The following is a 15,910-nucleotide window of genomic DNA, read 5'->3' as shown; positions in this document are numbered from 1 at the left end:
TGAATCTGTCCCTCCAGCACGTTCTATTTATAACCGTGTCAAGGTTTAAGTCTCCCGCCCTTGTGGTTCTGAGGGATCTAGATTTTTTGAGGTGAAGCATATTCATCAAATCTGGGTTTGACATGGCCTTATATGTCAGGCTCAGGTCACCTCTGAGCAAGCGGTATGAGACTGAATAGAGCTGGAGTTCTTTCAGTCGGGCAGCATAAGACATATTTTTGAGACCCTCTTAGATGTTCACTCCTTTTGGTGACAACTTTTGGGGCCTTTCAAGCTGCAGCAGGTGTCTGGTCAGAACCTGTAACACAGGGCAATGTAAATCATAGGTCCCACCAGGATATAATATCCTGAGATCTAGATGTGAATATCCAGATCAGGTGGGGATATAGAAGGTTTTCCTAACTACTTTAGCAACATGAGTGTCAAACAAAAGGCTACTGTCAACCTGGGTCCCAGATCCTGATGACTTTTTCTGTGCTCAGTGGATTGCCACCTATATGGTAGCTAGGGGAAATCTTGTTTTTCGAAACTGTGGCCAAATTTCTAAACTCATTGCAGACTTTGGATCCATAACCCTCCTGTGTTTGCTTGTACTTCAGAAAAGTAGATCCTCCCTCATCAATGGCCTTGGTGACTTTCTCGAGACAGTCACCAAGGCCATTGATGAGGCAGGATCTGCCTTTGACAAAGCCAAACTGGGTTGGATCCAAAGTCTGCAATTTGGAGTTTAGAAATTTGGAGTTTAGAAATAAGATTTCAGCATTGCTAATAGAAGGTGGTTGCACATCTATTGGTGTTATTTACAACTCTGCTTTATATAATAACCCCACTCAGGTATTCGATCTAAACTCATCAGCTTGAATGTAAACCCATACATCACAAGATGGGTTGCAAACTGGCTAAGTGACAGAACCCACAGGGTCAGAGTTGCTGGAGCCATGTCAGATTCAAAGCCTGTCACAAGTGGTGTCCCACAGGGTCAGTCCTGGGTCCTCTTGTTCTGCATCTACTTTTCTGAAGTACAAGCAAACACAGGAGGGTTATGGCTGACAAAGTTTGCAGATGACTGTCATATAATATGCTCCACTTGATTTAAAAATGCTACTTAACATCTGCCAAAATATCCTCACAATGGGCTACCTCACAGAAACGGATAACTGGTGCCAGAGCCATGGCTGATAAAAAACATGCTTCTCTTCAGATCAAAAAGTTTTTATCAGCTGTGGAATCTTGCTTTTCTACACACACACACACACACACACACATATATATATATATATATATATATATATATATATATATATATATATATATATATATATATATATTCTTTATTGAAAAACTGATAAAGTGGTTTTGCTGGTTGCCCAGAAATTCAAGAGAAAATTCATCCAATGTTGTTGAACATTAGTCTGAAGCTGTGCCCCTTTCTTTTTTTTTTTTTTTTTTTTTTTTTTTTGCTTCCTAAGCTTCCTGCTGCAGTCATGATCTGAGCAGTTTCTTCTCTTTCCTTTTTGAATACATAACTGTAATGTGAAAAGTCAAGCAGGAAATTAAAAGGAAGAAGTGCTGTAGCTAGTAAACACTAAAATAAGTGTGTCTTACATAAACTACTTAGAAATACCAGTGGACTATTAAAACAACAAACAAAATAAAAACTAAAAAATAAGTGCTTTCACATCCATCACAGGTACAGCATTTAAATACACTGTAGCAGACTTCAGTAAGGTAAGACCCTTGATCTCAGAACAGGTTCTAAAGGTAGAGTGCCATTTAAACCTCTGTAGCAATTTGCTTATAACTAAAATCCATTTGGTTTCTGTGCACTCAGTTCTTGTTCTGATGTCACCACATCTAGTGTTAGGTGTAACTAACCTTCTATATCAGAACACCAAAGTTCATGAATGTTCTTACATCTAATCAGCGAATGCTGCCAACATCGGAAAAACACACAACACACACACAACACAAGCACACAAACAAACAGCAATACACATACACACCCAAAAATTACACAGCTAACCTACACTAAACTGCACAGTCCACTAACACTTACTACGCTAAACCCAAACCCTAACCCTAAGGTCCATCACTATCGCACACTCACCTCACCCGTGCCCTAACCCTAACTCACCTAACCCACTCCCAATTGCACACTTACCTGAACCTGACCCGTAACTTTCCACCACAGCACTGAAAATAGCGAAATGACAGAAACGGACAACCAAATTCTTTCCCTAGGAAAAATTTGGTTTTGTGAACTTTTTTTGGTGTGTGATGATAGACCACACTATTAATGCCCTATTAGTCTTCCCTACATAGTAGTAGCCACCACTTTACAAAATAGCAAGGTAAACAGGATCTTTATTCTTGCAATCTGCATAAAAGTTAAAATAATGAATATAACCAGCTGAAACTTTCTCATAACTGATAATACTATTAATATATTTACCCATGTTGTAAGAGCTACAGGGAAAAGTCCCTTTCATATCTGAAGTTGCATGTCTCTTACTGGTAAGAGGATTGTAACATAATAGCTTTTTCAGAGATTGGTGGTTGTTCAAGCTAAAATCACCAAGAAGTCCCACAAACTTCTCATCAGTTGTGAGAATGTGCCAGTTTTTTTAACCATATCACAGATTAAAGTGACATCATTCGAATAAGTCAAGCAAAGTCTGGCTTTGTTATCCACACGATGTAGAATGCACGACTTCACTCCTAGTAGAGAAATAGGGTCTGGCAGAATCTCAGCCATACATGGACTTCCTCAGAACAATTTTTCCAAATTTTTCAACCATTCTTAAACAAATCAACAGTGTTGACATCACTTCCTGAAAACAGCACCAAAAAGTGATTGGCTTACTTGATCATGAATACCCAAATAAAACTTCAAAATGCTCGCCCATATTGGGTTAAAAATATTTTCTGTGTTTACTCCTGCTCTCCAACTGGCTTCCTATATTAACAAGTGTCAAATAGACTTCAGGGTTTCATGGCCTGTTCCTGGCAGTGATGCCAACATCTGATAGGCAGTCCTTAGCATGGTGGCCCAGTTAGAAAGCTTTAAAAATGTTGTGTGCATTGATCATGTAGACCATTCCATATTAACTTCTATAGTCCCATCACGTGTCTAATAAGCATCCAGAGTCCAATAGCAATTCTCCACAGTGAGGCACAATACTTCATACTCAAGTCCTTTATTATCATAAGGAAGTGATGATGCAAAGGTTATTTATAATGGACTAAATTTGTTGTTCACTAAGTATATGTGAACAGTTTCTGAGCAATGTTTTTCCAGCATTGCATGTCAAGGTGCAAATCCAAAAATAGCCATTAACTCAAAAAAATCCCACCATGCCAAATTGAATAACCAGGATCTAAAACTAATCATGGTCACAACAAAAGATCATCTAGTTTGGTTCGCCCAGACAATATAAATTTTTTTTTGCTCCATTGCCCTAAACTTCAAAATTACTAATTATTGAAATATTTTCATTCTGACCCAGGGAGTTCTAGGAATCAGACAGAGCTGCTAATTTAATTCTCTGGATTCCAATTTCAGTTCCCATGGGCCACCTCTAGAGTCAGGCATAACTTTTTTGACAACTGAAAATCCTAAGCTTCTCAAATAACTCACAAATTTTTGTATGCTTGGCTAGGGCATTGTTTTTAATCTTATCTTCATATCCTCTGATTTACAGCTCTTTCAGTTTTACCTAAGTAAAAAGCTCCACATGAGCTACATAGGGCAATGTAGACAAAAACCATTGATCCACAATTTTAATGTCTGAACTTAAATTTCATATAAATAAACTAAAATTAAATAAAGCTCCTGGAAATTATGGTATTATTCCAAAGATATATAAACTCTTGCCTAAAGAAGCTTTGCTACTATTATTAAAAGTATACAAGTTCACGTTATAATCTCGAAATTCTGAAATACCGACTTTCAGAATATCGAGATCATAAAGCCGAAACACCACAATCCTGAATGCACATAACCACAAAATTCAAAATCCCAACACTTACATACACACACTCACATACACACAACTGCCCCCACACACAAACAAAACTAACTAAAACTAGAAACAAGCAGGGAGGCTTTGCCCACCTGCACCCCCATGTGGGGGGTTGTGCCCCCCACACCCCCCTACTTATATATTCTAACTCCGAGTCCGCACAATCACACACACAAAGGCAACTCACACCCACACATTTCACAGCCCCTTGCACACACATATCACTACCATATACTACAGCACATCACCTACACACTCAAACAAACTTACCTGCACTTACATCCATTCATACACTGCAACACCAGAAGCTCCAAACTTCAGGATTTTGAATTTTGAGCTTCTGGTGTTTCACAATTTCGAGCATTCGGGATTAGAATCTCGGTAAACTGAAATTCGGTATTTCAGTTTTTCGAGATTCTAAAGGGAACCCAAGTATACATATTAGTTAAGGAATTAAAAAAATGTTCCTCCATCTTGGAAATATATACTAATTTCACCTATTCTAAAATCAGATAAAAGTGCTAAATAATGTTCTTCTTATAGACCAGTTTTATTATTAAATATTGACAATAAGATTTTTATGGTTAATATATGCTAATAGAATTAAACCGTTTCTACCCTTACTGATAAATGAAAATCAAATTGGTTTCATAATGAATAGAAACTCATATGACAATATTAAAAGAATACTCACAATAGTAGATTATATTAATGCTGCAAATAGATGTTTTATTTTGGTAAATTTAGACATTAATAGGGCTTTTGGTTCAGTTCATTGGGATTATTTCTTACTGGCTTAAGAGGAAAACACTTTGTTGAATAATTTTATATGACTGATTAAAATACTCTATGAAAAATCTTTTGCTTATATAAAAAATTGGATCATATACTATTAAATCAATTACAGTTACTAAAGGCACTAAACAAGGGTGCCCTTTGTCACCGTTACTATTTACTTTAGTCATAGAACCACTTGCTAATTATATTAGATCTAATACCAATACTAAGGTTATCTAATTCAGTAATTATTTAAATTCTAAAATTCAACTATTTGCAGATGATATTTTACTAACTTTGAACAATTCTAGTTATTTTCTACAAGCATTATTTGAGAAAATGGTAGTCAAAAATATGAAATTATAAAGAAAAGTTTTGGATTATTATAGATTACTTAATAATCAATTTACTAGTGAGGAAGATAAAAAGTTAATGTTAACATTTTATTTTATTTATTTTATTTTATTTTATTTTACATTTGTTAATCGTGATGGTCCGACTGGACACAGGTCCATTTTCAGTGGAGGCCCGGGGAAAAAAGCTCCACAGTTAGTAAAATTTTACAGTGTTAAAATACAGTATACAGAGAATTTTCAAACAATATATTAAAATACAGTATACAGCAGAAGACATAACAAGACATATATATATATATATATATATATATATATATATATATATATATATATATATATATATTTTTTTTTTTATATTTATTTTATTTATTTATTTTTTTGTTTTATTTAACATTTGTTGACCGGGAAAGTCCGACTAGGTTCCATAGATCCTGTTTTCAGCAGAGGCCTGGGGAGAAATGCTCCAGAAGCATGTCTTTAGAAAGTGGGAGGAAACCGGAGTACCCGGAGGAAACCCACGCGAATGCAGGGAGAACATGCAAACTCCACACAGAAGGCACCCCAGCCGAGAAACGAACCAGAGAACCTCTTGCTGTGAGGAGACAGCATTAACCGCTGCACCACTGCGACGCCCATAGATATATATATATATATATATATATATATATATATATATATATATATTGGAAAAAATAGTTACACATGGTTAATAACAGAATAAGTATACAAATTCAATCAGCAATAGGAGAAGACCTAGACTGCAATATTTTTTACAGTAGGTATATTAGGAAGTGATGTATGTAAGTAGAATAATTTGAGGACTTATGTAATACATGGGCATAGCCACTTATTCTTTAAGTGTGTTCTAAGTGAGTTTTTAAAGTGAGAAGATTCAGGGGCAGAAATCAGAGCAGGAGGGAGATATTTTCAATACATACTACCCTTTCATTGCAGTGGAAGTCACTTTCCTGGAAATGTATGCACATAAGTTTTATTACCCCTTATAAAGTGGAACTAATGTTTAAAAAAGATCTTGAGCCTTGGAGATGTAAATTAAAAGTGGAATTGGCAACATATGTTCTATGACTATATTCCTCAAGCCATTTTGGGAAAACAGTATTTTTTGTAAGCTATTTTTAATGACAAATTTATTTTAACTAAATCTCTGGTTTTGTTTAATGTTCCAGTACCTAAATGTGTTGCCAGATCAAAATATTGTCTGTTATAGAGTTTACTAGCTATTGCACAAAGTCATTATTACGAACTGGAAAAATGGGACTAATCCTTCATTCAAAGAGTTTAAGTATATTACAAATAATGCTTGTCAACTGGAATTAACCACAATCAAAATGAGAACAGATAGAGTCACTTCAAATTACAGTTCTTATAGGTTCATAGGTTCATACGTAGGTACTAGGCTATCAGCCAAAGAGCCTAAGTAAACCTACCCAACAAGGTTCCCTGGCTTATGCCACCCAAGAAAGTTATTTTCCTGTGCCCCTGTCGAGCAGAGCCACAGAAGTGATCCCGGGGTGTATTTCCTATTTCCCATCCACTCAGCAAAATTTTTCTTGAAGAGTGCTAATGAAGAACTTTGCTTGAAATAGATGGGTAGCTTGTTCCAGAGTATGGGAAGTCTCTGGGACAGGAATCTATCCCTCCAGCATGCCATGTTTATTGTGGTGACAAGGTTTAGGTCCCTAGACCTTGTAGCTCAGAGGGATTGGGATTTCTTTAGGTGTAGCATGTCCAACACTTCTGGGTTTGACATAGCTTTATATGTTAGGCAGAGATCACTTCGGAGTAGGCGATTTGCTATGGAGTAAAGCTGGAGATTTTTGAGATGGTCAGTGTAGGGCATTGTTTGTGGCCACTAATCCTCTTTGTGAGGTACTTCTGTGGCCTTTCCAGCTGCTGCACATGTCTTGTGAGGTACATTCCAAAAGAGGCGTTGTACTCTATAATGGGTCTAATGAATGTCGAGTAGAGGGGGAACAATTACCTCTTTTTTTCATGGATGAGACCCCTTTTGTGATGAGGTGTGCCATGTAGAAGGATTTCCTGACTACTGTGGTGATGTGATTATCAAAGGAGAAACTACTGTCCACCTGGGTCCCAAGGTCTCTTATCACACATTCAGTGTTAAGTAGACTGCCGCCTATGTGGTAGTTCAAGGGTACAGAGTTTTTACTAAAGGGGATGACAATGCACTTTTTGGCATTGAGCTTGAGGCCATGGCTCTGACACCAGGCATCTGTCTCAAGTGAGGTCCTTCTGTAGGATGTCCACATCATTTGGGGACTGGCCTATGGCTCCTAGTTTGCAGTCATCTGTGAACATCATCAGCCAAAGGCCTTCTGTGTTAGCCTGTACTTCAGAGAACTAGATACCAAACAGGGAAGGTCTCAGTACTGAACCCTGTGGTACTCCACTTGTCACTGGTTTGAAGTCAGATTTGGAGTCTGCAACTTTTACAGTGTGGGTTCTGTCAGTGAGCCAGTTGGCAACCCATCTTGTGATGCAGGGATTTATACCTAGTTTAGTGAGTTTAGCTATAATTTGAGAATGGGGGATGGTGTCGAAAGCCTTGGCAAGGTCAAGATAGGCTGTGTGAACCACCTTACCCTCATCTACAGCTTTAGTGACTGTCTCAAAGAAGTTGATCAGGTTCAGGAGGCATGATCTGCCTTTAACAAACCCAAACTGGGTGGGGTCCAGAGTTTGGAGGTTACCAATGTCTTTGTGTATGAGTTCCATGATGATACATTCCATGGCCTTACAGACCTGGCTCGTCAGGCTAATAGGGTGATAGTTCCCGGGATCAGTGGTGGCTCCCCCTTTGTGGAGTGGGATAACTGTTGCTGTGTGCCATTCAGTGGGCACAAAGCCTGATGTGGGGCTATGACTGAACACAGTGCTTAGGTGGGGGCCAGTTTGTTCTGAAGTTTGTGTAAAACACAGCCTCGGATGTTGTCTGGTCCCATGGATGCTGTGTTTTTGGCTTTAGAGATTGCAGCTTTTTCCTGCGTAGTTGTGATTACAGGGATTCTGCATTCTTCCTTTATAGATATGGGCTCTTTAGGGAGTGAGAAGGGTAAAGTTAGCACTGAACCTATCTGCCAGGATGTTGGTAATATCAGTTGGTTCTGTAATTTTCATGCCGTTGTGCTACAACTCAGAGCAGATCTATGTGTTGCCATTGAGATTCTTGACATAGCTATAGAATGCTTTGTGGTTGTCCCTAGAATCAGTGGCAATTTTGTTTTTGTAGCTAGCTTTGGAGGATCTTATAAGGGACCTCAGCTTCTTACTGAGGCTAACCAGGGATCTCCTCCACTCATGGGATTTTACTCTCTTTTGCAACAATTTCTTCCTTCTGTTGTAGAGTTTGTTTATGGCAGGGGACCACCAGATTGGCTTCCTTTTTTGGGAGGATAGCGTCTTGGTTCTGTTTGGGATAGCACAATTCATGCACTTGTGTAAGTGCTTATAGAGTGCATTTGTGTAGGATTCAGCAGTTGTAACTGTATTGTCCATCTGTATGGGTGTCATAAAGTTCACCACTTCTGTCTTAAGAAGCATGAAGTTGGCTTTGGAGAAATTTCTTACTGTGGTTTCCTTAATGGTGGGGGTGGGGTTGTGATGTGGATATCTCGGGTGATTAGCTTAAGGTCGGATCTGACCAACGAGGAGATGACGTCAGGTGTGGAACACCAGTCACTCATGTTGGTAATGACTAGGTCTAGGATATTGTTGCCACTGGTGGGGGTGTGGATAAGTTGATCCAGGGCATTGGAATTTATGAATTCCAGGAAGCATTGAGTGAAGGAGTTGGTACATGAGTAGTTTTCCTAGTTAATGGTGGGGTAGTTGAAACCGCCCATTATTAGGGTGTTTGGTTGAACCCTAATATTTTCCAGTTTATCATGAAAAGAGGAGAGGGAAGCCTGGGGCATGGTGGGAGATCTGTAACAAGCTACAATTTGAGTTGCAGTTTTGCCCAGAGTTAGTTGCACTTGGAAAACCTCGGATGCATCATGCTGAGCAACTAGCCTGGAGGTGTGGATATCCTTAATGAACATGGGCACACCTCCGCCTTTGGTGTTCCGGTCCAGGTTAGGTGGCTAAAACGTGTGGTATGAGTTATTATTAAACTCAAACAGCAAACTGAGAAAACAAAAAAGGAACAGGAGCAGTCAGCTTTCGCGAAAAAACCAGTGTAGCCACAGGACAAACGGAATCTTTATTAGTTAAGCGCTTTTCGTCTGCTTGAGAAGCAGACTTCTTCAGACATGATATAAAATGCACCAACAAACTTTATATATTTAAAAAACGTCACTAATTCATTCAATTAATTAACTCATTAGACAATTCCATACATTAAGATTAAAATTAAAGGAAACTTGCTTCAATGAGTTTACTATAGCTTAACACCACTAAGCTTTTAGTCAGTTATATTAAGAAGTTATATTAAGAACCGTAGCCAGTACTATCCATTAATTGTTAATGCTAAATATTAAATAGTTAGGATAATAAGTCTTGCATCAAATTATGTCATCTTGGAAAAAGTAAAAAACTTTAAATATGTATAAAAAATAATGAGATGACATGATATATTGTAACATTAAAATACGAATAAAATATAATTATATAAATACATGTATGTGTATATGTGTTTACATATATATATATATACACATACACATATAATAAATATCCCTTGTAATGTCTATATCTACATTAATTAATACCTAAGAGGCATCAATACATTAAGTAAGATAAGATATGCAAATTAAATGAAAAATAAAATTGTTTGGTTGAACCCTAATATTTTCCAGTTTATCATGAAAAGACGAGAGGGAAGCCTGGGGCATGGTAGGGGATCTGTAACAAGCTACAATTTGAGTTGCAGTTTTGCCCAGAGTTAGTTGCACTTTTAACCTCGGATGCATCATGCTGAGCAACTAGCCTGGAGGTGTGAATATCCTTAATGAATATGGGCACACCTCCACCTTTGGTGTTCTGGTCCAGGTTAGGTGGCTAAAACGTGTGGTATGAGTTATAGCCTGGTAATGCAGGGGTGTTCTCTGCAGCCTTCAACCAGGTCTCAGTCACCGCACAAATATCGATGTTCTCCATTTTAAGGAGTGCCTTGAGGGAGTGCATTTTGAGATTTAGACTTCTAGCATTGAGTAGCATTACCCTCAGTTTTTGCTTGCCTGTTCTTGTTATGGTGGCGAATTTGTCATTTGAACCTTGCCTAAAAATGCACTATAGGGGCAGCAAGAGCCTTAGCCAGTATCTGGAATCCCAGGGTTGACAGGTGCAGGCCATCTCTGGCAAAGTATCGTGGTCTGTTGACCATGTCGTCCCAGGCAGACAGATACTGGATCCCCTTAGAATGACACAAGAAGCTTAGCCAATTGTTGAAATCAATCATTTTGTCCTTGTACTGTATTCTTGTTTCAAAGTTACAGAAGTATTAGGAAAAATTAATGATAATATGAGATGAAATAGTATTATAAGTTAAACAATCAATTATTACCTCTGTTTAAGTAGACATCTTTTGTAAATATTGTTTTAATCTTTCCATTGTGAAGTTTTTTTTATTATAGTAGTTATTTTTTGTTCTGTTTTTTTTTTTAATTTTTGTTCTATTTTTTTTTAGAATTTTTGTTCTAATTTTTTTTTTTAGAATTGTTACTTCTTTTAAAGTTTAATAAAAAGATTTAGAAAAAAAAAAGATTTGCTCCAGTTATGGGACAGGATCTTGGAAAGTGCAGAATAGTGTGTTTCTTCTGCAAGGTATGAACCAGCATGCACTTGTGTGGCGAAACATCCTCTTGATGCGTACAGATATCGTGGGCTATTTTTTTTTATTTAAATGTATGGAAGAAAAGCCCCTGAACTGCTGTCTCAATCCTGTGTCATTCTTGAACTTTTATGTGGTTTATCATTTTAAATACAGTGTCTGGTACCATCTCTCTTGATCTGTTTATGGTGTATGCTCCGTAATGTACTGGAGTTGTAAAGTAACCTCTCAGTACAGACAAATCAGTTAAACACAGCAAATAATTTCCAGTGAACTGTAATATTGATTTCAGGTTTATAAAATATTTTGAAGATGAAAAATGTACATTTCTGTGCAGTACTTATATAGTTATCTGGAATAATTTCCACGGAACCTATTAATTCTGTAACAGAAGCACTGTGCTAGACTGACTAACTGTATTTGTTGTCTCAAAATAATTAAGGTAATAAAGAATTCCACCTGTTCTCTGTGTTGCAAGAGAAAACAGTAATAATTTCATGATAAAATTTATAACCAAGTATGTGCCTTACATCTTATGGCCTATTGTGCTTTCCAGCTGAGAACTGTCTGGATTGGTTTATGAACAAATACATTGCATCTGGTCTTCTAAGTATTGCTTAGTGCCATTTTTGCTAGTTAAAACTTAACTACAGCTGACATTTGATTGTGTGCATGACAAAATGTTAGAGTTGTATTCTCTAAATTCTGAATATTTTGCTTGTTATTTATTTTGGACACCAAAACTGCACATTTTTATTCAGGAATTGATTTGCAAAGGTTTATGTTAGTAATTTAATTTCAGCACTCACAAACTAGGCAGTCAGTTAAACTGGTAAACTAAATATACCAATGATTTCCAAAAAAAGAACTGATAGTATATATATTTCAACTGATTTGGTTTCTAAAATTGTAACGGTAAAGGTGAAAGCATGTCTTTTATCAATCACAATGCAAGTATTTAACAATAATGTTAAATCCAAGAAAAGTTGCTTCTAACAAAATTAACAGATTTTGAGTAGTTTCTAACAGAAATACAACAATTCTTAGACTTTAATAATAATGGTGAAGTTGCAAATGTGGTTTTATGAGATTCAATGAAATCATATTAATATGGTAAAGGTTCAATCTTTTATTACAACAAGAGAGAGAAATGAGATAACAACTTTTTAGAACTTCAAGAAAAAGATAAACAAAATAAAGTTAAGCATATAAAAAGGAGAAAAGACTTATTATTAGAGATTTAAAAATGAATGCAGTGTTTCAGAAGGTCCTACAGTATAAGGTTTTAATTTGTTTAGAAAAGGTCAAATTACATTCTTATTCTCTAACTCCTACAGGCTTATATAAATTAATTCTTAAATCCAAAATGATGTAATTTTTCTGTGTGAATAGACAGCACAAGAAATGTAGTAAGGATATTCTTGAATACAGAATGTGTACACCTAGTGTACACTTAGTACAGGTACTCATGAATTTGGCCCTTAATGTCAGATATAATGAAAACATAATGTTTACCCATTCTTGAGTTTCTAAACAATCTCAAAACAAATGGTAAGATAGGGGATCATATTTATCTAAAATATATAAAATAATTAGGAACAATAAATTTCATATCAAACATAACTATTGGGATTATTTTCTCCAGAACAGTTGTTCAACTTGACTACATTAGATAAATATGATTTTAATGTCTTCCACAAAAAAAACTACAACTAAACTGTTGGAAATTTCAACATGGATCAGTTATCTCTCCACAGAGAATTACATTTACATGTAAAATGAAAGGTGTTAGTTATTGGAATTATCAATCCTTAATTAAAGCATATTAACTGCATATGGTTAATGATGACAGAGTACGTTAACCTTTATGGGACAAAACATGTGTTTTCTGCAGACATCTATGTCTGATAAAATTTATTTTAATGACACTTCTGGTATTGTTTAATTATCTAGTTCCTGGATGTGAACCCAAGTCTCAAATCCCATTCTCTGGAGCTTATTGACAATAGTCAGCAAAATGACTACAAAGAATTGTAAACATGAGGTTGGTTATAACGTTTACAGAATTTATAAGTACTGTCACTGTTGTGAATCTAAAAATAAATGTCTACTGCTAACATGAAAACAAACAAAATAATAACAAGATAGAATTACTGGATCAAGGTGAACTAAAAGGTACTGAAAGTGATCAGTAATAGAAAAATATAAATCATTGTTCTATGGACAGTTTATACTGTTTGACTGCTTAATTTTGGCAATGTATATAGTAAGAATTGATGTAGACAATTGTGTACATAGTTATTTGTTTCATTATGCTAATATGTTTGTTCTTACATATACACTTCAATAAAGTGTTATAAAACATTTTATGTGTTTGGAAGTAAAGAAATATAATTGTTAGTGGAAAATTTTACAACCACAGCCACCTGGAATCATCTTTCTTGAGGAAAATTTAACAGAAAACTGTTAGCTTTAGATTCAGTATTTCAAGTTGATTATCTAAGAATCCTAAAGAGTTAAAATATGCTGAATTTCTGCATGTCATTAATGAAGAAGCTTTAAATGTATCTAAATCCTTGTCATTCTTTAAAGAAGAGAAAGACAAAGTAGCAGTACTTGTTTAGAACTTATTAAAAGCTTAATAAGTATTTACCATGTATTTACCAATAGTTATTTTCAAGAGTACATGGTCCTACTCAGATCATGGATTCTTATGTGGCTAAGCTGAAGAGATAAAGGATGTGAATTTGTTGAGCTGCATGAGTCACTAATAAGAAAAAAAAAAGAAAAAAAATGTGCTATAAGAAATGAAAACAAAGGGAAGACATTTATGGGAAACAGACCTTACATTGCCAGAAGTTGTGGATATGTACATAACAAGTAAAATTACTAATGCAACGTTCAAATAACTAAAAGAGAAAAAGGATGTGTGAAAGATAAAATATGAATAAAATACAGAGAGAAAAAGTGAGATTATATTACAGCAGTACTGAACATGGCCCAGAGAAAATATCATTCAATTTCTAATTCAAGTCTTATAAAGTAGTTATAGCTGTAAGCATGAGATGGAAAGTGTTCATAAACTTATTAGATCTGCAGAATTTGCCATTTTTCTAAGCTATGTACAAGGAAAAGTAAATGTGGACAAAAAAATATCCATTTTTTTTTAAAGAAACACAACAATCAGCATTGCCCACATACAGTTCTGTGTGGTGCTATGGAAGTAAAATGCCTTGGTACACTGAAGTCTGAAAATGCATGAGTAGCACTGAAACAAAATCATACATCAGTTAGTTGGGAAGCAATGCAAGAATTAATAAGAGAAATGTAAAACTGTTTAAAAAAATTTAAGGTGATGGAACTAGAAAATTGTGAACAGAGAGTTACGTATACACTGAAAATATATTTTAGCCATTGGGTAGAACCATTAGGCAAAACAATGGTGATATGAATTAAAAAAACAAGAAAAACAAAATAATTTTAAAATAATAATATTTGAGTTGTTTGGCTTGTAAGAAACTATGAATGGTAAAATACGTTCGCAATATGGAAGAGAAATATACACATACAAAACGCTTGCAATGGCAGAGATATCTCAAACATTATGTAGACTCATAGCAATGATATACTCTGCATGACTGTGCTAACTTCTTTACAGACTTAGGACATTTGCCAAACTAATGTCACATACCCATAAAATGTAATGGTGTGCCAGATGCTCCATGAAATGTACCAGTGCTCTTACACTAGCACAGAACATAAATTTTATTTATGCATTTATTTATTTATCTAGCCATCCTTTGTTGACCAGGTTAGTCCCGCTAGATTAGTAGCCTCTTTTTAAGGGACACCCAAGGTGGTATTTATACTAATACTGGAGAAATTTGGCTAGGGCATCAGTGAAAGTCCCCTACTTTTGGTAATCAGGGAAGACTTTGTGTGTTACACATCCTGACTTCCTGTTTCCCGTCCAGGCATGGAGGCAAACAAACTGAGTAATGTAAAAAATAATTTAATAATGAGAAAGCTTTCAGGTCAAAAACTCTTCGTTCACAGCATCTCCTACTACAAGATGTAACTGATAAAGAGGTTATACATGAAGTTAAAGAAAGTAACAAGGAAAAAGAAAAAGAAGAGACAAATGAGGAAGAAGCTGATTGGTGCACAGTAAGAAATAAAAAAATGATAGGGAAAAGAGTTAAAGTAAATGAAAATTTAAAAACATAATGCTTAGAGAAAATAAGAAAGGAAAGGGATAAACATTTTACCATACTAACTGTTCTTAAAAGCTGGAAATATTAGCTTTAAATGTGAACAATATGACAAATCTTAAAAGGAGACTAGGTATATTACAATGGTGTGCTGCAGCAGATGCCCATGTTATTGTTTTAGAAGATCTCAGATTATTAACAGAGGAAGAAAGAACACAAAATGAAAACCTTTGGAATGGTATTGTAGTTTGGAACATGGGGATAGAAACATGCTTGGGCATATGTATATTATGTCAAGAAAGCATTAAAATATTAAATGTAACCATAGTGTAACTAGGACAAATTATGTTAATAGACTTGAGATGGAAAAAATATGTGTATAGAATTATAGCTTTATATGCATATGTAACAAAAAAGAGAGAAATTATGTTTAAAAATGTTCTTGAATATGTTTGTGAAAATATGGACATTATAGTGGTGGGTGATTTTAATTGTAATTTAACAAAAATAAGAGCAATTGTGATGTTAAAATGGTTAAAGAAATTATGCAAAGTGGAAAGTTAAGTATATGGAAAAACAACCACTGCACCTACAAAAGGAATGAAATTAGGACAGAAATTGATTATTTTTTAATATCTGATAATTTAAAAGTTATAAAAAAGGGATTAAGTATGCTGGACTTTCAGATCATGTGGTTATATGGGTTAAAGTACAAGAAAATGAAGACTATAT

The sequence above is a fragment of the Protopterus annectens genome, chromosome 9.part0, assembly GCF_019279795.1.
Source record: "Protopterus annectens isolate FY-2018-M chromosome 9.part0, PAN1.0, whole genome shotgun sequence".
Lineage (NCBI taxonomy): Eukaryota > Metazoa > Chordata > Ceratodontiformes > Protopteridae > Protopterus > Protopterus annectens.
The sequence above is the reverse complement of the archived record's forward strand: the minus strand, read 5'-3'. Positions refer to the sequence as shown.